This window comes from Dermacentor andersoni, chromosome 2 (genome assembly GCF_023375885.2).
Source record: "Dermacentor andersoni chromosome 2, qqDerAnde1_hic_scaffold, whole genome shotgun sequence".
Lineage (NCBI taxonomy): Eukaryota > Metazoa > Arthropoda > Arachnida > Ixodida > Ixodidae > Dermacentor > Dermacentor andersoni.
In genome coordinates this window covers 12,924,294-12,949,355 of record NC_092815.1, presented here as the reverse complement: position 1 = coordinate 12,949,355, position 25,062 = coordinate 12,924,294, and the positions used below count along the sequence as shown (strand labels likewise).

General features: G+C 49.6%; 1 protein-coding gene and 1 pseudogene across 1 annotated transcript in view; one reads left to right on the top strand and one right to left on the bottom strand.

The window, feature by feature from the left end:
* LOC126542982 (uncharacterized) overlaps positions 1-25,062 on the top strand; it is a 73,781-nt gene that overhangs the window by 4,085 nt on the left and 44,634 nt on the right. The gene's annotated exons all lie outside the window — the stretch shown is intronic.
* Positions 17,259-25,062, bottom strand: part of LOC140215816 (uncharacterized) — a 15,867-nt pseudogene continuing 8,063 nt past the window's right edge.

The window sequence follows — 25,062 nt, the reverse complement described above, 5'->3', positions numbered from 1 at the left end:
TCGCTCTTGATAATTTACCTCCACTTCTTCTAATCGTTTACTCACGCAATGCTACGATCTACTAGTTGCCTTAAAATGTACCGTTTCGGCCAGCTCGCGATTCTTCTTCCTCGTTTGTACTTATCTTCAGGAAAACATTGCCTCCTCCTCTGGTCAGCGCTCATATCGGTTAATCAGGTGATGACTGCACTAGGCCGCAGTTCTCATTTTCATTACTGCTTGTGTTTGGTCAGTCTACCGGCTGTGACGTTGCCGGCTATCGTGTCTGGTCAGCGTTCGGGTCCTGAGCAACCATGTGCATACAACTGCCGTACGATTCCCACCAATATCACTCTTAATTTACACTCGTATTTACCTACTTCTGATAAGCTTACAGCTGCTAACTTCCACGACGGCTAACACATTTATTTATTTATTTATTTATTTATTTATTTATTTATTTATTTATTTATTGTCAGAGTTAAGCGCCGGAGCTGTGACTCGCCGAAATGGGCTATCCTTTCCGGACAGCCGCTGCGTGCCGTACCTGCTTTTTTTTTTTTCGTCCCCGCGTTCAAGTACTGGTCGTGGCGAGTCGAAACACGTGGCATCGTAAGCAGAACTGTTATCAACTCGCGCGCTTATCCGTATTGAGACCGCGCGGTCTTGGGGCTGTTTGCACAGGCCCGCTCTTTGCATGGGCGCGCCTGCGTGTGGTTTTTCTCTCGTCAGGAAAGCAGACTTTGCTGCCGTGCTCGAAAACAAGCGAACAGCTTCGGCACCTTGTCCAAGGCGAATACATATTTTGGGAGCTGACGAGTTGTTGATGTTGGTCAAAAAAAGATAAGCAAAAAACAAAACAAAAAAACCATCACAAGTACCCAAGACCGGTCAATGGCCACACAGCGAGAAACTTTCCGCTTCAATAACGCTCTTTATCTTTTCGCGCAAGTACATTCAACATCTCATCAAGCATTCTGCAACCATTAGTGAGGGCGAGAAATAATTAAGGAGCGAAAGCCGGGGAAGTTAAGCGGTAGATAGATATCCAGTTTGCTACCCTGCACTGGGGAAGGGGTAAGGGGAGGCCCAAAGATAAAGAAGCAAAGCACAAAGAGAGAGATAGAGAGAGCAAGAAAAAGAAAACGAACACACATAGAAGAACGCGGGAGTGTCACAGTCGTTCAATTAGGTCGGTTGACTGGAATAGCATTGTAATGTAGAGCGTCGCGTGTTACGTAAGTGCATATCCGTAACTGCAAACATCAGGCGACGGGGAGATTATATTTGGGTAACTAAAAGCAAGAAGTCTAGCGCAGCCTTGAACATACGTGAAACAACAACAACAATAACAACAGAAGGAGACTAGTCAGTGCAATATTTGTGTGCTTTTGTCTTAGATTGTGTCTAGTGCCTGTTGAGATTTTTTTTCTTTATTGCTTTTTTTCGTAATTTCACTATTCTTGCGTGAGTAGTGTATTTCGGGTTTCAAGTACCAAAGAAGCCTACCTTTCGAGTTTTCGACATTAAAAATACAACTCATTATAACCAGCGCCGTTCTTCAAGAAGACGTTATCACTGCACAAATCCAAAGATGGCGCGTGAGAAGAAGTCAGGCGGGAGAGATATTTGTGTAACTTGAGACGCTTGAATACGATGACGCGCACCCAGCGACGTTGTAGCAAGGTTAATTCTGTCCTACGCACGATAAAGGTAGGGAATCCCGTACAGCCTGTCCACGAGTGTCCAAATGCACGGCTGCGGTGCATTTCGCGTACTTTCATGGCCTTCCTCGTATGTCCTTCCACTTTACGGTTCTTCTTTATTTTTTATTTTTTTGCCAAGGGTGACCGTTACGTCCTGCAGCGTCGTGTCGGCTGTCTCAGCGCGCGGGCAGGCGATAAGCGCTCGTCGTAAACGCAGAAGACCTGCTTGAACCGCGCACGGGAGTCGCGCGCTTCGGGCCGTTCGCATCTCCGCCCTCAGAGAGAACGCAGCGCTGTCGTGCACTGCGAGTAGTCAGTGCCAGAGCAGCCATTCATCCACGCATGTGCTACGTTATCGGACGCATTGCACAGAGAGCACAAGTAACATCTTCGTTAAAAGAGATTACGACGCTCTCGGAGCGGCAAGCACTGATGTCTCCGATGTGGCTCTGCGTAACAAGGCTTCGAACCTCTGCACCAGCCTCTGTCCACTGCTTACGACACGACGTGAGCTACTGGTATAACACGGCGCTTATTTTGGGTGTGCTAGCAGTGTAACACCTTCGGGCGGTACTTGTCGAAACAGCGACAAGAAACTTTTCGCGGTACAAATCGTTTGTCGTGTTTTGAAACAAGCAGCAGTCATTATAGGCCATAGGTTCCATTTAAAAGCAATTGCTATGAAATTGCTCCGGTACTTCACGACATCCTCAAGTCACAACGAAGTCTGTTGTGCGAGGGCACTTTGTGCCCTAAGCCTGGCGCTTCCATGTGGGTGGCGAGAAAGTGCGCATGACATATACCTTTGCAGTCGCGTCACACGACGTCCCGCTTACGAGAGAAAGAGAGCGCAGTTTTGTTTGACACGTCCTTTCCTTTCCTTGGGTGCTATTGTTATCCATATGTGCCAATTTAGATGCGCCACAGAGTTGGATAAGACCTTGTTTATTGACGACGCCATAACGCTCCGCTTTCCACTATGTTCTTTTCATGCCGCTTCCCAAGTGTTTGTGCGAGTTGATGCGTGTGCGTTTTCTTCTTCTCTCTTGTCCTTTGATCTCTTATGTGTTAAACACGTAGTGGCATGCCAAGCCTTCTGCTCGGCTGACTTCCCCACCTATCACTAAAGTTTCTTCCACCAGCGCACACGTTTTTCACTACTGGTTGACATTAGGGCTTCTTTGAGATACATTATTCGAAAAAGTAACTTATGTACACCGTGGGTGGGCTATAAAGTGCGATGACAATACGTTCTCAAGAGACTATCGCCTTAGGCTAACGGTGTGGCCTTACGTTCTCAGCACTTTAGCTCACCGGAGCCAGAAAAATATCATTCGCTACCTGTACGATGTATGAACGTGTGGCGACGCGCTCTCCGCAACATTTCTCCGCAGCCTCCGCCTCGTCCACTTCGGCGAAGCACGGCTGCGTGCTGCACTGCGCGGCCGATGAGGGAACACCGCCACCGCAGTGCGGCACCGCCTGCCGCCGGTGAGGGGGAAGCTACAAAAAGCAGGCTGCGTGGCTTGAAAAACACACGTGCTAACGGACGCGCGAAGCACCGGTACGATCACGTACTTGCTACTGCTGCTACTGAGGCAATAAACCGCCGTCCTTTTGCAGCGTCGTGTCGTACTATCGTGTCCACGCGTAGACAAAAATCCCGAAGATGGTGCAATGCCGGGCCGACCTGCGGCGGAGGTGAAGCAGGCGTTAAGCACTCCGAGGCCAACGCAACATCCCACAAACGTTATAACCATCGCCATTCGCAACGCTTTTGGTGTGAACGCTTGTGGCATGTTTTCGTTAGTGTACGGTTTGCAATGGAGACGTCGGCGTGCAACATCGACCCAACGCTTCCGAGCCTCGCGTGAATGGAGACAGATAAAAGGGAAAAAAATTCGGGATTGGAGATGATAATGTACTCGCCGTAAAATTATTTTCTTGCTTATTGTGCTTGTTTTCACTATTCCGTCGACAGGGCTGCTTGAAGTAACAGTGCATATTAAAACGAAAGTGTGAACAAATGTCCACTGCGCGCGTGATTTCTTGAGAGTGTGATGCCAATTCACCTCAATGTGGGCAGCTTGAGAAACACGCAGCAACATAACACCTAATAATTTACAAAGCTTTTCGTTCGAAGTACCAACAATCGGCTTGACACAATTGATTAATTTATCTGATATCTATCGTATGTACAGGGAAACAAAGTGTATATGTGGATGGATCGGTCACAACGACATCTTCTTCTGCAGCACTTGTACTAGCTATAACAGCACCGCTAGCCAGCGCTATAGAATTACACACAGCACCTGTTGTGTGTAATTCTATGGTGCGTTTCTGTTTTTTATTCTAAAGATGAACCAACGAGCCCCTTTGAACACACTGCTAACACCTGTTCCTCGGCAGCAGAACTAACTGGAATACTAGAGGCACTCTGACATACCTGTCAGGAAGACAACAGGCGTTAGACTATTGCGTGCGAGGACTTATGGAAGCGCAGTCTGTCAGAAGCGCCTCGCTTGCGTAGTATGAGAGATAACGCGGCGCGCTCCTCTTAGGTTTGGCTGTCGGCGCTCAATAAAACCACCAAGCGGTAGCCTTCCTGGACATTTATGTAGGTACTCTCGAAACGATGGGAGTTTTCTCCTGTTAAATTAATAAGCTTAGGCAAACAGAAAACACGCAATTAATGGATCATAGACTATATCTCTTTACCGAATACGCACATTCAACGCCCACTACGCGCGGTCGGAGCGATGCAGTCACCCGAATCGGCTTCTTGCGTGAGAGGTCGACCATCGCTGAGAGCAAGCTATGTGAAATGTGTTCCTATAACGGGCTGTCTGTATAACCAAATGGGGCATAACAGAATGGAGCCTCAATGAAGCGATCGCACGGGTTCGCGGGGACCGCGTCCGCATGCTTGTCTGCGCAGAATGTTTCGCTTTCGCTGGGAGCGCGGTTTCGCACCGTACCGTGAGCTCTAGGCCGCAGTATATGAACATTTGACAGTAGACAAGCAAGCAAACATTGTTGCGAGGACACTAGTTCAAAAATAATCCCGTTACAACTAGGGACTTGGACGCCTATGACGGCGACTTGTGGTCTGCCGTCGCAACGATTCTATCTTTTCTTTCTCTTGTTCTACAGTCTTCAATGTTTCAATATCATTATTTCTCAGGTTGCGTCACACTGTATGGTTATCGGTCTTCTCAGCGACCAGCTACCCCCTGCTTGGTATACACAAACGTGAGCATATGCCATGCCTTTTTTAAATGTTTTTTTACCGTTCCATTTCCATTCCAGTGAACTTGCCAGTATCTAACATCAACAAGTTCACAAACCAAAGCGTCCATACATTAACCGGGCAGCGCGCGCGGGTGACCGTCGCAGCAGGGGCTTTCTGCTAGTCACCGAACTCGCAGCCCCCGACGCCGTATTAGAAATCAGAAATCTTCCTCGCGGAAGTGCTTGCTGCACACCCGAGTTGTAGGCGGTGGCTGCTTGCCGCTTCTGAGTTTCGCGATCCAAGCTTCACGCAGCTTCTTGTCCTGCGGAGACGTGTGAAGGCTGACACCGGGCTCCGTTGCGTACGTCCAGCACTGCGGCACCAAGCGATAGCCTACCATGTTGGACGCCTTCAAGGGCAGCCACTACCTGCTATAGGGCTTTCAAGTGTTGTCAAGCACACACCCCCAAAGCCGGAAAACCTCCCCACTTAATCAGAACAGCAGCACAAGTGGAACTTTAAGAGGAAGCTTTAGCTCGGGTGCTCCTATCTAAATACATGTAAAAGGGGAATTCGTTTTTCTCGGCAACCACTGCACCAAATATGACGGGGTTTGCTGCATTTAAAAGAAAAACTTAAAATCTAGTGACTGTTGGTTTCGAATTTTCGATTTCGGTCGTCAAATTTTTATAAAAACTTGGCAAAAATCGCAAATTTTCAGAAAACGAAACTATCAAGTTTACAACTCCGTAACTCAACAACGAAAAATGATAGCACAATTCTGTGAATTGTACCTGATAGCACATCTAAAGCGGACAAAATTGATATGTTACACATGAACCTCAAAAAATGGAGTAATGTGTAATTACAACTTTTGCAGAACCTTCGTAAACAACGTAACAAAATCACGTAAGATGTAAACTGACGTGTCAAATTTGTCCGCTTTGAATGGTCTAATGGATGCCGTTTACAGAATCGCGATATCTGTTCTTGATGCAGAGCTATTAGCTTGTAAACTTCGTGCTTCTATTTTTTTCAAGCGTCTGAATTTTTGAAAATCCTTTTAACAAAATTCAAGCCCTAAATCAAAATTCCGCTTCCAACAGTCACTAAAATTTAACTTTCTCTCTCGAATGCAACAAATTTAATTAAAATCGGTCCAGGGGTTATCTCAGAAAAACGTTTTTGCGTTTTTACATGTATTTGAATAGGCCGCGTCGGAGTTGGGCCCGAGCTAAAGCTTCCTCTTAAACTTTCGTTTTCGGCTTTCTTCGGCACTTCCGAAGCAGCCGACGCGGCCGCTATGTCCATGTGATCCCTTATACCACGTCATGCCGACGGCGGCGCCAGCTTTTTCAGCGGTAGACCTCGCCCCCAATAATTCGTGATGCTCGGCCGGCGCTACAACTACCTTACAATTATATAAGCCGAGTTCGAAATACAGATAAGCAACTTCATGGTCACTGACATTATGATTTCGTACAAAGAAGCACATGATAAAGGCCATAGAGTGACACTGCAGTGGATACCAAGCCACTGTGGTATGGCAAGCAATGAGCAAGCAGATACTCAAGCAACCGTGGCACACACCAACCAACAGCATATTCATACGAATCGCTTTTTCACGAACTCATATTGCCGCCCTTATTTCACGTTCGGTGCGAACAGCACTAGAAGAACATTGGACGGATCCCAATCATTGCCACGACCACCTGCAACATCTTGGCACATGTTTCGAAATTCAACTCCCCCTTAGGATTCGACGAGACCAGAAGACACTGCTGGCGTCGGCTGAGACTTATGTTGCGCTGCTGGGCACGAGGTCGCGGTATGGAATCCCCGCCATGGCGACCGAATTTCGTTGGGGGCGAAATGCAAGAATACCCGTGTACTTATATTTAGGTGCACGTTAAAAAAACCTCAGGTGGTCAAAATTAATACGGAGTCCCTTACTACGGCGTGCCTCATAATCATATCGTGGTTATGGCACGTAAGACCCCATAATTTAATTTTAAACTTGCACATACACGACAATACACGACGAAAATTGTACATTGGAATAATCCTGACTTTTGCAGTCTGGTCTGCCCCTGAGACTACTCAACGTGTGCTCTGTGTGTGCCCGCAGTATGCGACTGCACGGAACACACTTCTAGCGACAATGTCTTCTCCGAACTGCCGGACTCTTTCAGAGGAAAGTCTTCTAGGAGCCCAGGAAGATGAGGAGAAAGGATCGACTCAACCGGGCTTGACAAGCGGCTGTGAATTAACGAGATGTCTACCACTGACTGTTGTGAGCTGCGCGAGTTTAGTTATTACGCATGTGGTAGTAGCAGCCTATGAATTTGTACGCTTGTATACAGCATAATCATTTTTATGTTTCCCGGAATTGTCAAACATCGCCTGTGGCAAATAGCATAATTCTTGTCCTTGAGCTGGATTATACGAAGAGGCGAACATTACTAGTACGAGAGATCATCACACATATTTAACTAATTAACGGAATGTACTAATTCACTTTGTGATTAAATGCATTACGGTACATATTGCAACTTACAAATTGTAGCCGGTAATATTGCAAGACTTGTCTACTTGAACTTATTCGCTAGGATGACACCAGTTTCGATATATTATTTCCCAAAGTGTCCCACAAAATACATGGGCGTCCCAGTTACTTTTGTGCTTCAATGCATAAAAGAGGGTTTTGTTAAAAAAATAAGTAGAACAACAATCCATTTTTACAGCAAATTTGATAGCGCATATCTCCAAAGTGGTGTCATTATGGAAATTCATTTGAAGTAAGTACGCATTGGAAACGCACCAGCCACAATTTGTAAATTGCACTTTATGCCGTAAAGTAATGAATAATTTAATTGGTGAATTGCGTGAATTAGTTGAATATGTGTTTCGATTTCTCGTGCGAGTAACGTCCGCCTCTCTGAATGATCTAGTTCAAGGACTATGTTTATGTTATCTGGAACATGACAGTCGATTTCTTTAAAAATTCTAGAAAACTTTAAGAAGTCGGTTTCCTCGGAAAGGCGAAGCATCGATTGCGATAGCGAATTAATAGACAGCTACACGAAATAAGAATAGTAGTTTTATTAGTCGTTTAAACTTGTAAACATTCGCTTACTAATTAAATTAACAAGCATGATGTCACGCGTGCACAAGCAAATATGAACAGATGTCACTTGATGACCGCGCACATTTCCTCTCAAAACGCTGGAGTGAGGAAGCGCGGGAGCTGCAGCGACCGAATTGACCTTCGTGCTGTCTCTCGCTTCAATGCGAACTAAGCGGTGCGAGCAGAGCGCAAAGTTATCAGCTATCGGTGCACAGTGTCCCCATCCCAAGTCGCTTTCACAATAGAACATACCCAGCCGCACCTTTACAATTGTTAGTAGGTACAGCGGGGCGGGGCGTTTTTCGCGGCGCTCGACGTTTCTACGCAGGCGCGAGTATGAGCGGGTGCGAGAGAGAAATCTCGAGGGTGTTGCCTTTGCCCCTTGAATATGTGACTCGGCCTAGGCACTACGGACGAGGTTTCTTAGCGCGTGTATACGCGTTTGTCCCCTAGGCATGCCGGCATTGCAGAGTGCGGTTGAGTTTGTTTACGCTTCGCCTCTGGCTGCCTGCGCGGTGAGGCAGTGGGCACGGACGCCCCATTTAGTGATCACTGTGTCTGAAGGGGCAAGGTTCTGACTGGTGTAGTAGTATAAGTCGCGGGTCGCTTTTTTCGTCGCAACGATAGAGTGGATTTTTTACAAGCACTGCTCCAGGAGGGCACATGTAACCGGCAAACGGAAGCCTCAAGAGAGCACCTGAGGTTATAATCAAGCAGGCGGCGCAGGGCGGCCCGTGGGTTGGGGCGGCGGAGGCCTGCGCGTGCCAGGGGGCGCTGGCATAAAAAATTGGCTGTCCGCGAAAGCGGACAGCCGATCTTATACCCCCCTGGCGCGCGCAGGCCTCTGCGAGCCCCAACCCACGGACCAGTCCGGGTTCCAGCTTTGGTGTCCCCGTTGCCGCTTTGGTATCCTGGAGGCGCCGCCAATAATGCGAAATAATGACACGTGTTGAATTAGTAAAAAAAACACGATTTAATAAATATAATTACGTCCAGCCACCAACTTGCGACTAAGTTCAGCGCTACCGCGCCCCGCGACTTCTGCCGGCACACCTAGGGACAAGCGCATGCAACACGCGCTAAGAAACTCCTCTGCAGTGCCTAGGCAGAGTCATATTCAAGGAGCAAAAGTCCCGACATTTCCTCTCTGGCACCCGCTCTTACCCGCGCATGCGCGCAAACGTCCGGCGTCTGCGCAAGTGCCACGCCCCGCTGTACCTACTAGCAAATGTAAATACGCCGCCCGGCCATGCCATATGCAGCCGTAGCCGGAGAGGAACCCCCACCCCCCTATCACTCCCCTCCCTCCGGTGCATTGCGCATGACGGAAGACGGCGCGCTTGCTCCCCGCCTTTCCCCCCATTGCGCGCGCAAAATTTAGCCACCATCGTCGGCTCACCTTCGCACGCTTTCACTCTCAGATACAGCATACGGAATGCGGCGACGATGTTATCGCCCTTAGGCTTTACAGGGAACATCGCGGCGGCGCCGACGCCGATGATAGGAATGCTCATGGAGTGTCCATATAAATGTTACCGCAATAATATGATCACATCGTACGTATTCTATTGTGTTCATAGAGGTGTTGTGTACATCTATAGGGCGTGCGTACATATTTATAGTAAGTGCCTTCTTGTGCTGCTATGGCCCCTGATCCAATTGGACCCCACAGCAGGTGCTTTTCACATAGTGGGGACTGCCCCAAAATGAAGAAGGAAAGGGTGGCCTTGAACAGATGGCGAGAGACCATTCGTCTCGTCGGGAAGCTGTTGCGGCGCTTAGAAAGCGATGCTTCCGACGCCGTCGGACTTCAAAGAACGCAGATGCCTCCGTGGATAGCGCGCTACATCCGACAACTCCTCCTCCTTTGCCCCCTAAGTCTGGCGGAGTCGATTCTAAGGGCGTGCCGCACAACACCAATACTGAAGCTTGGCCCGCGCTACCAAAGTGACAGCCACCGCCACAGCTGAAGCTACAGCCGAAGCAACCGACGGGGCCACAGCTGAAGCCACAGCTGAAGCCACCGTCGAAGCCAGAGCTAGTACCACAGCCGAAGCCACAGCCGGAGCCACGACCGATGCCACAGCCGATTCCGCAGCCGAAGCCACGGGCCGGAGTCACAGCCGGAGCCACAGTCACATCAAAGAATACAGCGCACTGCGGTAGAGTCCACAGCGCCGACTGCCGATAAGTTGTCCGAAGAAGACCGGCAACTGGAAGTGATATGCTTCGGTCCCACATAGTGCAGTGCAAGTGCTGGATGCTCTTAATCCAGTGCTTGCAAGTCTTGAGTAAGCCCCATAACTCACCTGCAGCCTTCCGTCCCCTTTTCCCTTTCCCCAGTGTAGGGTAGCCAACCGGGCTCAGTCCTGGTTAACCTCCCTACCTTTCCTTTATCATTTGCTCTCTCTCTCTCTCTCCCCCCCCTATTCGTACAACGACCACTGACTCTTTGGTCGTCCCAGATGTCATCAACGCGCAGATCATTAGCTATGGAACTCCACTTCGGAGTTACGGTGCTTCACTGTACCCACAGTCATCACTTCCGTCGTCTTTTCTTCTTTCTATTCCCCCTTTCTCTCACCCCCAGTCAAGGGTAGCAAACTGGACGTTCGTCTGGTTGACCTCCCTGCCTTTCCTCTCTTTGCTATCTCTTTATCTCTCTCCATCATCACTCCTTATCCTAATCTACTTTCCTGATTTCTCCACATGCCCTTTAGCCCTGTATGGAGTAGCAGGTCAGAGGCACGCTCCTCCGGCGAACCTCCCCGCTTTTTACACTAATTAAATATTATTCATTCTCTCTTCTTTTTCCTGCGTAACTGCTATCTTACATTGGCCGGCCGCCCTCGCTAATAATATGTCCCGCATCAGAATAGGGGATATGAGAAATTCTGTAAGCAGGCATTCCCACGCAGCTAACATGCCCAAATTAAGATGGCCGCGTTGCAGCTAGTAGTACTTTTAAACCTTAGACACGCGTTTTCATAGCGTAGATGGTGCGAGGGAGAGAACACAGCAGGAATAGTGTCGGCAGCGCGCATGTTGACATCTTAATTACGATTCTAACCCGAGGTATCAATAACGGCAGGCTTGTACACTTTTGAACGCGCCTAAGGAAGTCGCTAGGTCTGGCTAGCGAGTGGGAAGATTAAAGATACGCTTGTGCCCTTGGGCGAAGGGTGACATTCCGTGTAACGGTGTTGACGTAAAGAAAGCAAATCTGCACTTCCTTCAGCTACTCCTGTAACTATACAATACAAAACATTTGCGACAATACAGCACGACGCAGTAAATAAAGCATGTTCTATAGTTTTCGGACGACATGATCGGGGAGGGAAAAGCCGCAGTAAGCACTAGGCTCTCACGCCAAATCCTTTTAACGAGCAACAATGGACCACGCAGCTCGCAAATCACTGCACAGACAACCTTGCAATGACTTGATCTAGACGTCAGCAGAAGCTTTTCAGAGCACTGCGCAGACAGCGTCGATTGTGGAATATGCTTGTAAGGAATGCGTTGGTACAAGAGGCCGAAGTGTGAGGCTGCCGAGTCACCGGAGTCATAAGAATGGTCGGCGCTGATATCGGCTGGAAAATAAGATGTCAGGAAAGTGTTGCCTGGAGGAGCCACTCGTGCCCGCCGACGATGCGCTCGTTGGATAAGGGCTCGCCGCTTGAAGCCCGCCTCACGGCCGCGCAGCTGCAGCAGCTAAGCGTCTGCGCGTGAAAGAAACTTGACGAGCCGCGGTCGCTGAGGGTGCGGAGTAAATATATTTTATCACCGCACGTGTCTCTTGCATGGCGCCGAGGTCGAAGAGGTGCGGGGCGCCTTCCGAAGCTCGCCCTCGAACACCGGACTCACTGATCGATCAAGACAAACCAATTTCTAGTGTTTGTGACGTCCCAAAGCAAACACACGGACTATGAGAGACGACGAAAAGGAGCGGTCCGGATGAATTCCGCCACCTGGGGTTCTTCAACGTGCAGCCTAACGGAACGCCGGCCGCCGCGGCAAGTAATCGAACTCGGATAGAGACACAAGGAGAAGTCAGAAAATCCTTGCCCCTATTTTTGTTTAGCCGAATTACGGCTGTAAATGCGAAGTCAACATATCCATTTCCAGCGGTGGACCTTTCTTGGACCGGCCTGGCCCGGCCCGGCTTTGTCCGCCGGTAGCTCCGTGGCACGGCGCTGCTGTCCGTTGTTGAAGATGGCGGACACGTCCGTGTTCTAAATATGACTAACAGCGAGTTTGTATGCATGATCGTTTCAACATCATTGACAGACGTTCTCTCGCAGAGAGCGAAGTGCTTGGACCGTGGTCATGCTAAAAAATTATGCACGACTCTGCTATCGCAAACACCAGAGACTAGCGGAGCTGGGGCAAAGTCAGTAACGTAGTGCCAAACCGCACACTTAATTAGTCTAACTTTTGCTGGGCTTCCCCCAGCTCAGCTGGCGTCTAGTGTTTGCGATAGCAGAGCCACGCATATTTTTTTTCCACTGCGAGAAAGAGGACCGCCGAAGCCAGCGCGCGGGTTTTTATCGGAGAGCAATTACGTCACACCACCTGTGTCGCCGCCGCGCCGCTACTTTTCCTCCGCTAGGCTCCACCCACTCTCGCGGTGTCGCTATACTGCGCAATATGATTTTTACACTCTGCTTTCACTCTCTCGGATCGCTCTCCCGCAGCTCGGCAAAGCTGCGAACGTCAAGAGAAACTTAGCGAGGTTCTAACAACTCCACTGTAATAAGCAGAGGCGTCCTGTAAGTGCCTATCGCGATTTTTTAGTTGAGACTAACCTTATAGACTCCTTTATATTGTGGTTCTTAATTAACCAGCTGATCTCGAGGTCGTGTTGTCCATATGAATGTTTGAAGAGACTTGTGTGGACTCCTTCACTCGAGTATAATGAGTGGTCACCCTATAGTTGCTGGACTATAATTTCGGTGCTGGTTGGTGTCCGTATATTAAACAATATCTGTGCCTTTGTGTTCGTGTGAGTAGCGTGCTTTTTGATATTTTCTTCTTTCCTTTGCTTTCTTATTGTTTCTTGAAGAACAAATGGCGATTCGGCTCTGATGCAGCTTACCTTCCCATGTTTCTATATCTCAATAAAGAAATTCGGACAGATCAATAAAAAAATGAGACATTGCACAAGCTATGTATAACAAATCTCTCATACGGTCTGCTTTAAAAATAGCAACAAAAAGTACACCACGGCGATAACCCCCACCACCGTAACCTTCTCAACGCTTCAATGAACTTATGCAGAGCACCATATGGTGCTCTGGCGGCTGCGAGGGCAGAGTCGAAGAAGCCATGCAGGAGGTGATCGACATGATCGAGGAATAGGACTCGCTTCTGCGTAGCCCCGCTCTGGAGAAGTAAATCCTGGCTGTCCGGCGTGCTCGCGACCGGGCCGGTGGGCTAGACCTGCCGGTGCCGACGTGGGACTAGCCGGGTGCGCGACGAGCTCGCGTCCTCGCCGGACCTGCAATAAAGTTTTTTCACCACCATGCAGAGCAGCCATAATAGACCTGTGGCTGGTACCTAATTGACGGGCGCCAAAGGACAGTAAGTTTGATGTTCATAAAGTTAAGCCTTGATTACTAGTCGGAAGTACGAAAAGCGTTATGCGCAGAAATGAGAAGGGGCGACACGAAAGAAAGAAATAATCAATTATTTCTGATTCGTTATAGAAAGAACAGAAGTTAGCTATAGAAAAACGAGAACTAAAAAGGTGATAATTTATATGCAGAACTCCACAGCGGGAGCTTGATGACGTCACCTCGCATTGTCGTGAAAGACAGCTGCTCGTGTTCCACGGGAATTGCAGGTGTTGGAAATCGCCTAAGGGAATCAGGGATGACGACCCATTGTACTTTATAAATAACTTGCGTTTAAATTTGTCAATCAAACTTTATTTATCTCAAGAAGAGAAAGGGGGTGGCAGGAAAGAGATGCTTAACTGCAGCTTGATTAAGACCGGTCCCCTGTGTTACAATTAGGCAGTGAGCAGCACTGGTATAAGTACAAGGTATCGTTATGATCGACCTGTCAAGTGTGAGAAACATTAAGGAGTACGTTCCCATGACAACATGATTTGCCTCGTCCCAGTAAAGGCTGTTAGGAAAAGCCTGGACATCGACCTGTCAAATGTGAGAAACGTTCAGGCGTGCATTCCCATGACGAGACAATTGCCCTCTTCCCCGAAAAAGCGTCACCCCTTTACGCCCTGAGGAGACACCAAGGGAAGGACGAAGAGAACTCGCAAGGGCAGGATCTCGTCGACTGCAGAACCTGACAAAGGCACTGATACTTCCACTGGCTCCCCAAGTTTTCCAAGAAGACATCGACGACCACAAGACCGCAAGGGGTTATTTAAGGCCGTCCTGGCCACCACATTAATCACAACCGCTCGAGACTCGAATGGAGTCACAACCATGTGCCAGTGAAGTGAATACATTCTTTTCTACTTTTTTTTCATCATCACGATGCCCGCCTTCGTCGTTTCCTGATTCTTGCGGGGAAGACCCACCTCACCCGTTTGAGTTTCTATCAGTAGTTTGACATAAACCTAGGCACTGTACAAGAGACACAAGAAATGCGAAGTAAAAATACTCTAATGCAGTAGCAAAAATGTACAGGTAGGAAATAGGTTCAGTTAAAAAGTACAATGCTCGATTTAGAAGAAATAACGTGGAGCAGCAATAAGCATAGATGTCGACGAAATTACACAAGTAAACTATAGAAAATAATTGTAAACTGAGAGGAAATAGGCACATCAAGATCACCCTGGATATATATAAGAAGAGCAAGCAAGAATCATTCAGGGGTCCCTTGTAATAAGAAACGAATGAAAATGGAACAAGCGGAAGTAGCTTTATTAGTAGCCACGGTGTTTAAAGCAGAGCAACAATGTGTTATGAAACCGATTGCCGCCCATAATCTGTGCGACAAAAACATTCCAACTAGAGGTCTTTATGTCTCGTATTATGTGGAATTGCGCGATGGTTCAGGGTAAACAAGTTCATTTAACCAACATCTCCCTTTTGCAATGTGGATTTGTGCACACACGCCAGACGAAATGAGTAAATAAATTCAACCAACATTATTTTGTATTGGAAAAAAAATATTTATAAGTGTATTCTTTCGAGGAAACATTTGCTACTGCACGAAGTGCGCGTTTTTGAAAGAAGTTTAAGTTGGTGACATTTTGCTTTGATGCTGTTACCCAGACTAGGTGACAATATTTAATGTAGAGAGAAACTGTGTCTTTGTTACAGTCCCAGAGCACGCGAGTGGCTATATCATTGTGGCAGACCCGCACGGTGCAAACTGCGGAGCACTTGCGTGGGCCTTGCGCAGCCTCGGCCCTGGGACGCGTCCCGCGGCAGGCCCGCGAGGCGGCGGCGAGGCAACACCTCGATGTTCCCACGCGGGAGGCCCCGCCGGCGAAAGCTCTGCAGGACTATGAGCAAAGTTGTTACCAACCAAAATGGAAACAGCGAATTACGTACAGTTAGTTTCACAATAGTGAGGAAGACAGGCCGGTGTCAGTATAATGGTCCTGTTATTCGGACGTAATAGTTCTGCGGAAAGCCGCAAGGTGGAGAGAGGTAATTAATGAATGGAAAGCGAGACATCCACCCAAACGTAGCTAAGTTTGGGTGGATGTCTCGCTTTTCCTTCATTAGTCCTGTTAATCTGTTTAGCTCACTGCAAGAAACTCGACATGTTTGTTCCAAAGTAAATTTTCTGAAAATATAACTCCTAGTGCTTTTATCTCACCTAAAATTGTAATTTCCTCAATGTTCACATAAAGAATGTTTTAAAGATTTAGGGCCTTATGCTTTGCGCGAAAGATGGTCGCTTGTGTTTTCTTATCAGTAATAATTAGGCAGTTTCTATCGCGCCAGTTTAAAATATCCTGGAGCACGATGTTTGCAGAATTAACGAGAGTGTTCTGACTAGTGCCCCTGAAAAAAAAGGGCGGTGTTGTATGCATATGCAATTCACTTGTATTTTCAGTTGTGGAAAACGTATCATTCATTCAAGCACATTATTGATCACAAAGTTCGGCAGACTGAGACGGAGACGCTGAGCTTGCCTCTGCAGTATAGTATTAGAGGTCGTAGTTTGCAAGCTGGACAACCTTGAAATAAGAGCACAGCCGAATTCAAGAAAGGTGCAAAATAAAGTTTGCAAATCATCAATAAAGTAGGTCTACGAATACCTTCAAATTTATTGTTCAAATGGCGCAACAACCGCTTTGCCAGTTCACCTTTATGAGCATATGCTACGATCTGCCGCTGCCAGTTTAACTTCACTTTAAGTAATCCCAAAATACGATGCCATTTGCGATATCTGCTCATTTTGATAATGAAGAAATAATGAACTGCCTTTGCAAGCCTAGATCCGCCAGTAGCTAGCCCCATCGTCTTCGTTCTCGTTAAGCGCTATGAGGAAAGGTAAAGGAATGGAAAGGAAAAAAACCGCAAAACGAATGCGAGGAGCACAAATCAACCTCGGACAAGTGCCCGTTATCAGATGACAAAAAGAACGATTAGTAACTTTCTCGAGAGTTAGTCGAGTGATACGGGAAAGAGGGTTCGCTCTCTTCGGCCTACATCAGATGAAAGAAGCAAAACGATACTGCTGCTGTGGGCGGGGTGCCTAAGTGTACTGGCGATGTGGGCTCCTGGAAAGTTTGCTTTTGTGCCTCCCTCTATACTACACTGCAGAGAAGCGCAGAGAAAAGGAGAAGATGGTTGGCTGTAGGCGGATCTTACTTTGCGGTAATTGGGAGGAAGATGAAGAGGCTGTGCACGGTTGCACCGCACATGGGTTCCGCCTTTACATCGTTAAACCCTGGATAATTGACGTCAGCGCCGCCACAACCAACCTCAATCGACTCCTTACGTCGAACGGAACACGTGAACACCCAAAGCTATACTGTGAGTTGCTTGCTCCACCAATTACCGGACTCTGAACTTCGCAAGAGGCGCCCGCCCAGCTAAGCCTAACGACGGGTACGGTCTAGCCGAAGATCTTGACCCAGTTCGGCGCACCAATGGCCACCAATGATGGAATCGAGATGAATCTCGAGCAGGCACAAATCCCACTTCCTGATGAAACTGCCGGCGGAGACTGGCTCACTGTTAAGTACGGTCGGAAGAAAACATTGACTCCCACCAATCCACCCCTCCTACCACGACACCCAGCGGTTCCCCGACAACCCCGACTCCCACAGCTGCCCCGAAATGACCTCAAGGTAATCATCCGTCCCCGAGAGGGACTCAGCCTTGCCACCTGGACCACGCCACAGGTTGCTGAAGGCATCAAACTGGCATGTCAGCACCCCACTACTGAGCACGTACGGACCCTTACTGTAAGAATGGACCCTGTACAAAACATCGCTATTGCTAGCGCACCAAACGAAGAGCTAGCTTTGAGCATCCATCGCATCACTACAATTCACCTGGGCGGTCGAGAATTTCCAGTCACGGCATACGTGGCAGCACCCGACAGCTCCGTCAAACGGGTCATTCACGGCATTCCCGCAGGAACTCCCACAGAAGTCCTTCTTAACGGGCTCTATGCATCTTGCCGAGAAATCTTACATGCCCGTATGCTCGGACAAACCGCTGCGGCAGTGATCACATTCACTGGCAAGGCTGTACCCTTCTACGTGCGATACTACAGCGGTGAAGTACGATGCAAACCATACCGACCAACCACGCATTTCTGCCGCATCTGCCACCAAGTCGGCCACCGGACCGATGTATGCCCAACTCCAGAAGCAAACGTATGCCCCCAGTGTGGTACACGGAACCCCACTCAGGACCACCCCTGTCACCCCCGGTGCGCCTTATGCTACGGGCCTCATCCTACGGCTTCCAAGGAGTGCCCTGATTGACTGAAGAAGGCATCCTCAGCATCCCAAAGGACCAGCCGCCGGGACTACTCACGGTCGAAGTCTCGGTCACGTACAGACCAGCAACGGAAGCGTTCCCGCTCCAGGTCTCGCTCCTGCTCGCGGAACCAACAAGGAGCGACCCGGAACCTCAGCGGACCTGCTGTACCGGGGTCACAAGCGGTGATCTGATCAGCACGGCTTTTCCCCTCTCACACAGCCCACCAACACAACACCCTCTCATCACGTCTACACACAGCACCCACCCCACACAATTCTTCAACCATACACAATACTGATGTTCAACTGCAAATTCTAAAGGCCATCAGAGAAGAAAACAAACGCCTTCATGAAGAAAACAACAAACTTCGCACGCAGATTGCAGAAATATGCGCCACTCATACTGCCACTCAGCATTCCACACCAATAACCGCACCCTCAATGCCATCATCTTCGGAACGTTCTGAACCCATGATTCTCGCGAAATCAGCAAAACCGACAGAAATCGCAAAATTCGAGTAGAAAGTTGATGTACTACACCAGCAGCTTCTAGCAATGCAACAAAGCATCCAGCAACTGGCAAGTGTTATCGAAGAAACACGGCTCGCAAAAGATCAGCGATCGGAACCCTAGTACAACAGGAAGTAGAGCAGGGACACCCTGCCGATCCACCCGTCAGCCAAGACGAATAGCAAAACAAACCACAGGAACGAAAACCCACTCATAATCTGGCAATGGAATTGTCGCAGCTACAAACGCAAGCAAGGATCACTGGGACAGTACATAAGTAACGCCAAAACGACACCAAGCGTAATCGAACTACAGGAAACAGGCACACACCCAACTCAAACTGGCTAAAACACACATACCACCACGCCTGAAAGCCGCGTGGCCACACTTACAGCTAAAACGCTCACAACCACACACGGCAGGGACGTCGATCATAACCTAATTGAGATCCTGCCGCTCCAACGAGGCCGAAAGAGCCTTTTCATACTGAATATATACAGCCCACCCAAGCAGAAGTGGGCCAAGTTCGACTACTTGATCACTAAAGCGATTGGCATAGCCAAAAACAATAGTCTGCTGATTGTAGGCGACTTCAACGCGGCTCACCAGGCATGGGGCTACACGACAGTCACATCAAAAGGCACTGCACTCCAGTACACGATACAGCAGCACCGTCTCGCCATCTTCAGAGACCCCGCATACCCCACACGTCTAGGAAACAGCGCCTCCCGAGATACATGCCCTGACCTCACCCTCACTAAAGGGATACAACAAGATGCCTGGTACAACACGGAGGAAACTCTGGGCAGTGACCGCTGCATACTTGTCACCACATTGAACGTTACGCATGCACGCCACCCGATAAAAAAGACAACACTCACAGATTGGACAACTTTTCGCAATGAGCGAGCTGATGACTCCTCAACGGTATTACGGATCTCGAGCAGTGGGTACGAGAGCTCCAACAAGACGTAGCCAGACATTCAAAACAGATCACACTCACCACAGACATACCCGCCGTAGACCCGCACCTTCTTCACCTCTGGAAAGCACGTCGAGGCCTTGTTAGGAGATGGAAGCGCCAAAAACATTACCATAAATTGAAACTACGTATAGCGAAACTCACGGCAACCGCGGAATATTAAGCGGGAGACACACGGTCCGATTCGGCGTCCGATCCGGCGTCCGACGCGCCGGAACGGCAGCCGGAATCGAGGTGTTTTGCCGTGCCGAAGCGCCGGATCGGACGTCCGGCGTGCGACAAGCCGGGCAGATTTTCATCGTCCGACGCGTCCGACAACCGCACCGTCGTCTGGCCGCAGCCAATGACAGCGCGGCTGGCATGTGACGTTCTCTGACGTTCCCTCCACGGAGGCGGCGCTGGCTGGCCGGTTTCTCGCAGTGTTTTTTTGTTTTTGTTTTCTTTTCCTTGCCTGCTGCAGTTTGCTTCCGACACGAAATAGTTACCAGTTCAGTAAAATTATCTCGAACGTGTGCCTGTTATGCAAAGCAGCGCCTAGTACACTAGCACTAGGCTACTGGCGAGATCGGGAGCCGCGACGCGAGGGCATTTCTTGGGCAGACATCACACACCGGCCGTCTGAGCGAGGCTGCTCGCTTCGCTTGCAAGTTTGCCCTTCGCAACGACTGCGTCGAGTAAACCAATTGATTTAATTACTGGCTACCTAAGTGTACAGTGTTAATTGTTTTGGCAAACATAAGCGCTCTTCGACGAGCTCGGGTTGGATCGTAAGCGCCGTCGACCGCGGCGTCTGCCTAGCTAGGCCTAGCGGCCCTATCGCTGGCTGTTAGCGGAGTCGTCAGTGGATAACGCGCCGTCGAGAAGTGTTCTGCCACTCGCAGGGGCATAATTTTATTGACAGTGTTCGCGTAAAGCGAAGCAATGTTGTGCAGAGTTGTTTATATTGCGTTTCTCGACGTGGCTATGAAGTCAAGCTGGGGGGGCTGGATCTGGGTGGAGCTTACGCGCCGCTCAATCTTTCGGATGCACGCACCGTGTGCCCCGAATCGTCGTATGCCGCATGCCGGAGCATGCGGCGCCGCACGTCGGATCGGACGCCGAATCGTACCGTGTGTCTCCTGCTTTATGCTGGGGAGCTCACCCGTCACAACTGGCGACAACTATGCAACAAGTTGCAGGGTAATCTTAGCACGGCCAAAATATGGTCGCTGCTACGCCATCTTCTTGACCCCACACAAAGCAAGGCAATTAGCAAGCAAACAATCCAACGTATCCTCCACAACCATCCGGGTTCTGATGACGAAATGCTGGAGGAGTTGCGGGTGCGGTACACAGGCGATTTCGAACCCGCACGAGGACAACCTCTTACCTACAGCGGGAGCGACAATTACGACCTCGACAAGCCGATCACTATCACTGAGGTGCAACACGCACTCGATGCACTCACACGAAACACCACCCCAGGCTCGGACAAAATAAATAACAAGCTCCTGCGCAATCTGGATGATGGCACCATTCAATCTCTTACTGACCTCTTTAATCATCACTGGGAAGCGGGTACGCTACCAGCAGACTGGAAGCACGCGGACACCATACTCATTCCGAAGCCAGGCAAACTCTCCAGCTTAGAAAATATGAGACCAATCTCACTGACTTCATGCCTAGGCAAGCTTCTGGAACATGTCATTCTGAACAGGCTTCAACCTTACCTAGAATCCAGCGACCTCTTTCCCGAAACAATGTTCGGATTCCGGCCCCACCTGTCTACTCACGACATCCTTCTTCAGCTGAAGGAACAAGTCCTTGAACACATCTCACCGCACAACACCGGAGCGATTTTAGCATTCGATCTCAAAGGCGCTTTCGACAATGTGGCTCACCATACCATTCTTAAACCTAAGCCTCACGAACTGTGGTCGTAATACTTACAATTATATACGCGCCTTTCTAAGCAACCGCACGGCCACAATAGGCATTGTTAAGAACGGCCCGCTGATGTGCAAGTTTTGCCAGCCAGTTGCGACAGCGGCGTCAACTTTTGGCGCTGTTAAGAACGGCCCGCTGAGGTGCAAGTTTTGCCAGCCAGTTGCGACAGCGGCGTCAACTTTTCTTGGAAAGTCACCGTTACGCTCTAGCGAAACGGCGTCACTAAATCTACTGTGTGCGGAGGACAATGCCGCGTCCTCGCCTCTCCGTCGCGGGAGCCGAGATGAGTTCGACGAACCAGGCTTTATGACTGAACACGCCACCGCCGATCTGGCACCGTATAACGTAAAACTATTCCAATATGTTTTTATTCCAATCTCCTGACGTCAAATTTGCGTAACCGCCGACGCAAGCATCGGGAGGTCACCCGCAGGGTTGTCTCAACAAACCAATCAAATGCTCCGCTCGTTGATAGGAGGTCACTTTTGTTTGCTTGGAAAACGAATAATATCGCCTGCACTGGGCGGCTTGCCTTATCTAATTGGCTCACAAGAGGCGAGGATCATGCTCAAGTGGAGAGGGATTCGATGGGGCCGAGCCACTGCAGTGAATATTGATAACCGGATGAAGAGGGTGGTGCCGGCGTCTGCGATTGGTCCGCTTTCTCTTATTTAGCTTGCGGTGGCTCGTCGACAATCGCGGCGGCATGCAACGGAAGCTTAAGAATGACCCTAAGACGGATCCTATGCAAAGAAGAGTTGGCAGAACGAGGTCCTAAACGTGCCGAAAGTTCTCGAAAACGTTACACAGTCACGCAGAAAGTTTTATGACACGCAAATAAGCCCATGCTCTCCGGAAGGGGGCGAGTAGCCAGTGCCGGAGCGATCGGCGGCAGCCATCTTTTCACTTTTGTTTGCCACATCCTATATGGTCGCCGCGGGTATGTGCCGGGCGATGAGAACGACGATGAAGTAGCGCGCGAGTGGAAAAACAGAGACGACAACGACGTCGCGTTGACTGCTCTGATAAAGTGCTTCCATACGTCCTCTACGCCGGCTTTCCCGTCTTCTACTAGGCTGCGACGCTGGTGGATGTGCTGGGTGCGTCGTAATGGTCGACGGCGTCAGCAGCATCGAAGTCGCGGGAGGTGGACGACAGACAGCTTCCGCGTAGGTTAGTCGTCGCGGCACCGCCTGCCGGTCGGGGGACGAAAAGGCCTGTCGAACTTCCTCCCGAAAGATATCAGCGACAGAAGCCACCGCTGGTGCCATAGGAGAAATTCCGAGCTGCCGAATCTCCTCTCGCACAATCTCCCGGATGACTTCACGCAGAGACGTGCCGTAGCTCTCAGGTAGAACTGAAGCATTCACCGGCGAGTTCGCGCGATCATATTGGCGGTACCGTTGCTTTAGTGCCCGTTCTATAGCGGTAGCCTCCTTGGTGAATTCGACCACTGTCGTCGGTGGGTTCCTCACGAGTCCGGCAAACAGTTCCTCCTTCACTCCGCGCAAGAGATAGCGTGACTTCATTTCTTCGGCCATCTCAGGGTCTGCTCTGCGGAAAAGGCGGGTCATATCTTCTGCATACATGGCTACGCTCTCGTTTGGTTTTTGAATACGGGATTCGAGTAGGCACTGCGCAGTGTCTCTTCTGTCGGTACTAGTGAACGTCTAGCAGCTGGGTGCGGAAGGCATCCCATGTGGTCAAACTTCTCTCCCGGTTCACAAACCACGTCCGCGCACTGTCTTGAAGCGCGAAATAGACATTAGACAGCTTTTGCTGAGAGCCCCAGTCATTATAACTGGCGACACGTTCAAATTGGTCCAGCCAATCTTGGACATCTTCAAAAGCGTCGCCATGGAAACTTTCTGGTAACTTAGGATTCTGCAGCGTCACCTGCGATGGAGTTGCAGTAGCCATGGCGGAAGTAGGTAGACGCGTTCCAGCAGGGTCCTGCAAAGGGTTGAACTCGGGCGTCAGGCCTAGCAGGCGGCGACTGTACCGGTGAACAGGAGTTTCGACGAACGAAGGTGATTCCGTTTTCGAGGTATGGCTCCGCGAAGGGGTGCCGAGCATGAGGCAATCCTACCTAGCACCTCCACCAGTGTCGCAGCCTAGTAGAAGACGGGAAAGCCGGCGTAGAGGACGTATGGAAGCACTTTATCAGAGCAGTCAACGCGACGTCGTTGTCGTATCTGTTTTTGCACTCGCGCGCTACTTCAGCGTCGTTCTCATCGCCCGGCACATACCCGCGGCGACCATATAGGATGTGGCAGTATTCAAGCATCTTTAATGCGTACACGTCACTTTGACGCGGTAAGTTTTTGCGGTTTAGTGACGTCGCATGAGAGGCAGGTGAAGTGGATGCAGCCCGAAAACTTTTGACCAATCGCCGAGGGCTAACGGCGAAAAGGCGTCGAATAAGAAATAACTAGTTTTGTTTTCTTCCGTCAAATTATGCACAATCAGTGCGCACACGTCATATCAGACGGGGAGCTATCGCGGTTTTCGTGACGTCGCTTGACAGACAGGTGAAGTGGGGGTGGTCCAAATAAGTTTTTGACCAATCGCCGTGGGCTGATTGCAGAATTGGAACAGAAAAGTTTGGAATAGTTTTACGTTATAGCGCCCCTGGTCTGCCGCGAGCGAGGGAGTGCCCGAGGGAACGTAGTTGGAGCCCCCTTCCCACGCGCCGTTCAAGACGCAAGACAATGGACAACTGGCGGCCGCGCTGCGGGGGTCAGCTCGGGGAATAAAAGACGCCTTTCCTGACGTAAGCCCCGAGCTCTGCGAAGACCGTCTGACGTCGATGGGGGCCATGAACCTGTGCGGAAGTGTGTGTGTGAGTGTGTGTGTGTCCCGCACGCAGAGAGGCGACTCGTTTACGATGACTGGTCGAACGTTTCCCTCACCTTTGGATCGAGGGAGCAACGAGTGTTTATAAACCGCTGTTGTGCGGCTGCTCAGTGCACTTTCTCTCGCAGTCATGCTAGACTGATGAACTGCAACGTCCTGATGTAGATACTGTAAATAAACCCATATTCCTCGTTCTCGATGAGAAGCAGTCCGTCCCTTCAACAACGTCCTCAGCGTGGATAAGTTGGACGACGGCATGGGCCAGCTACCTTCTAATTCATGCCCGACTCCAATCTTGACAACTGATTACTAGCGATGGGATTGACCTCCCAATCCTTACACCATTGGCTCACTCAGAACCCCGACGTTACCTACCCGCAACAAAGGAACCCCACAAGGTGCTGTTCTATCATCCACCCTTTTCAATATTGCTATGATGAAATTACCTGACAAACTCAACGCAATACCAGGAATCAGGCATGCAATATACGCCGATGACATCACTATCTGGACCACCACTAGTTCCGAAGGAGAGAAACAAGACGCCCTTCAACAAGCGACCGACGCAGTCCAGCAATATGCAAAAACAAGTGGTCTCCGGTGCTCCCCCGAGAAGTTAGAACTATTAGTCGTTCGACAGAAATCACGAAGTAAACTCAATGAACTACCCCACATCACACTCACCCTCGACGACAAAGAAATAGCCAGAGTAAACCGCGTCCACATTCTCGGACTCCACATACAACAGGACGGCGGAGGTGCATACGCCATCCAACGTCTTAAGCAGACCACCTTCCAAATCATGCGAATGGTCAGCCGTAT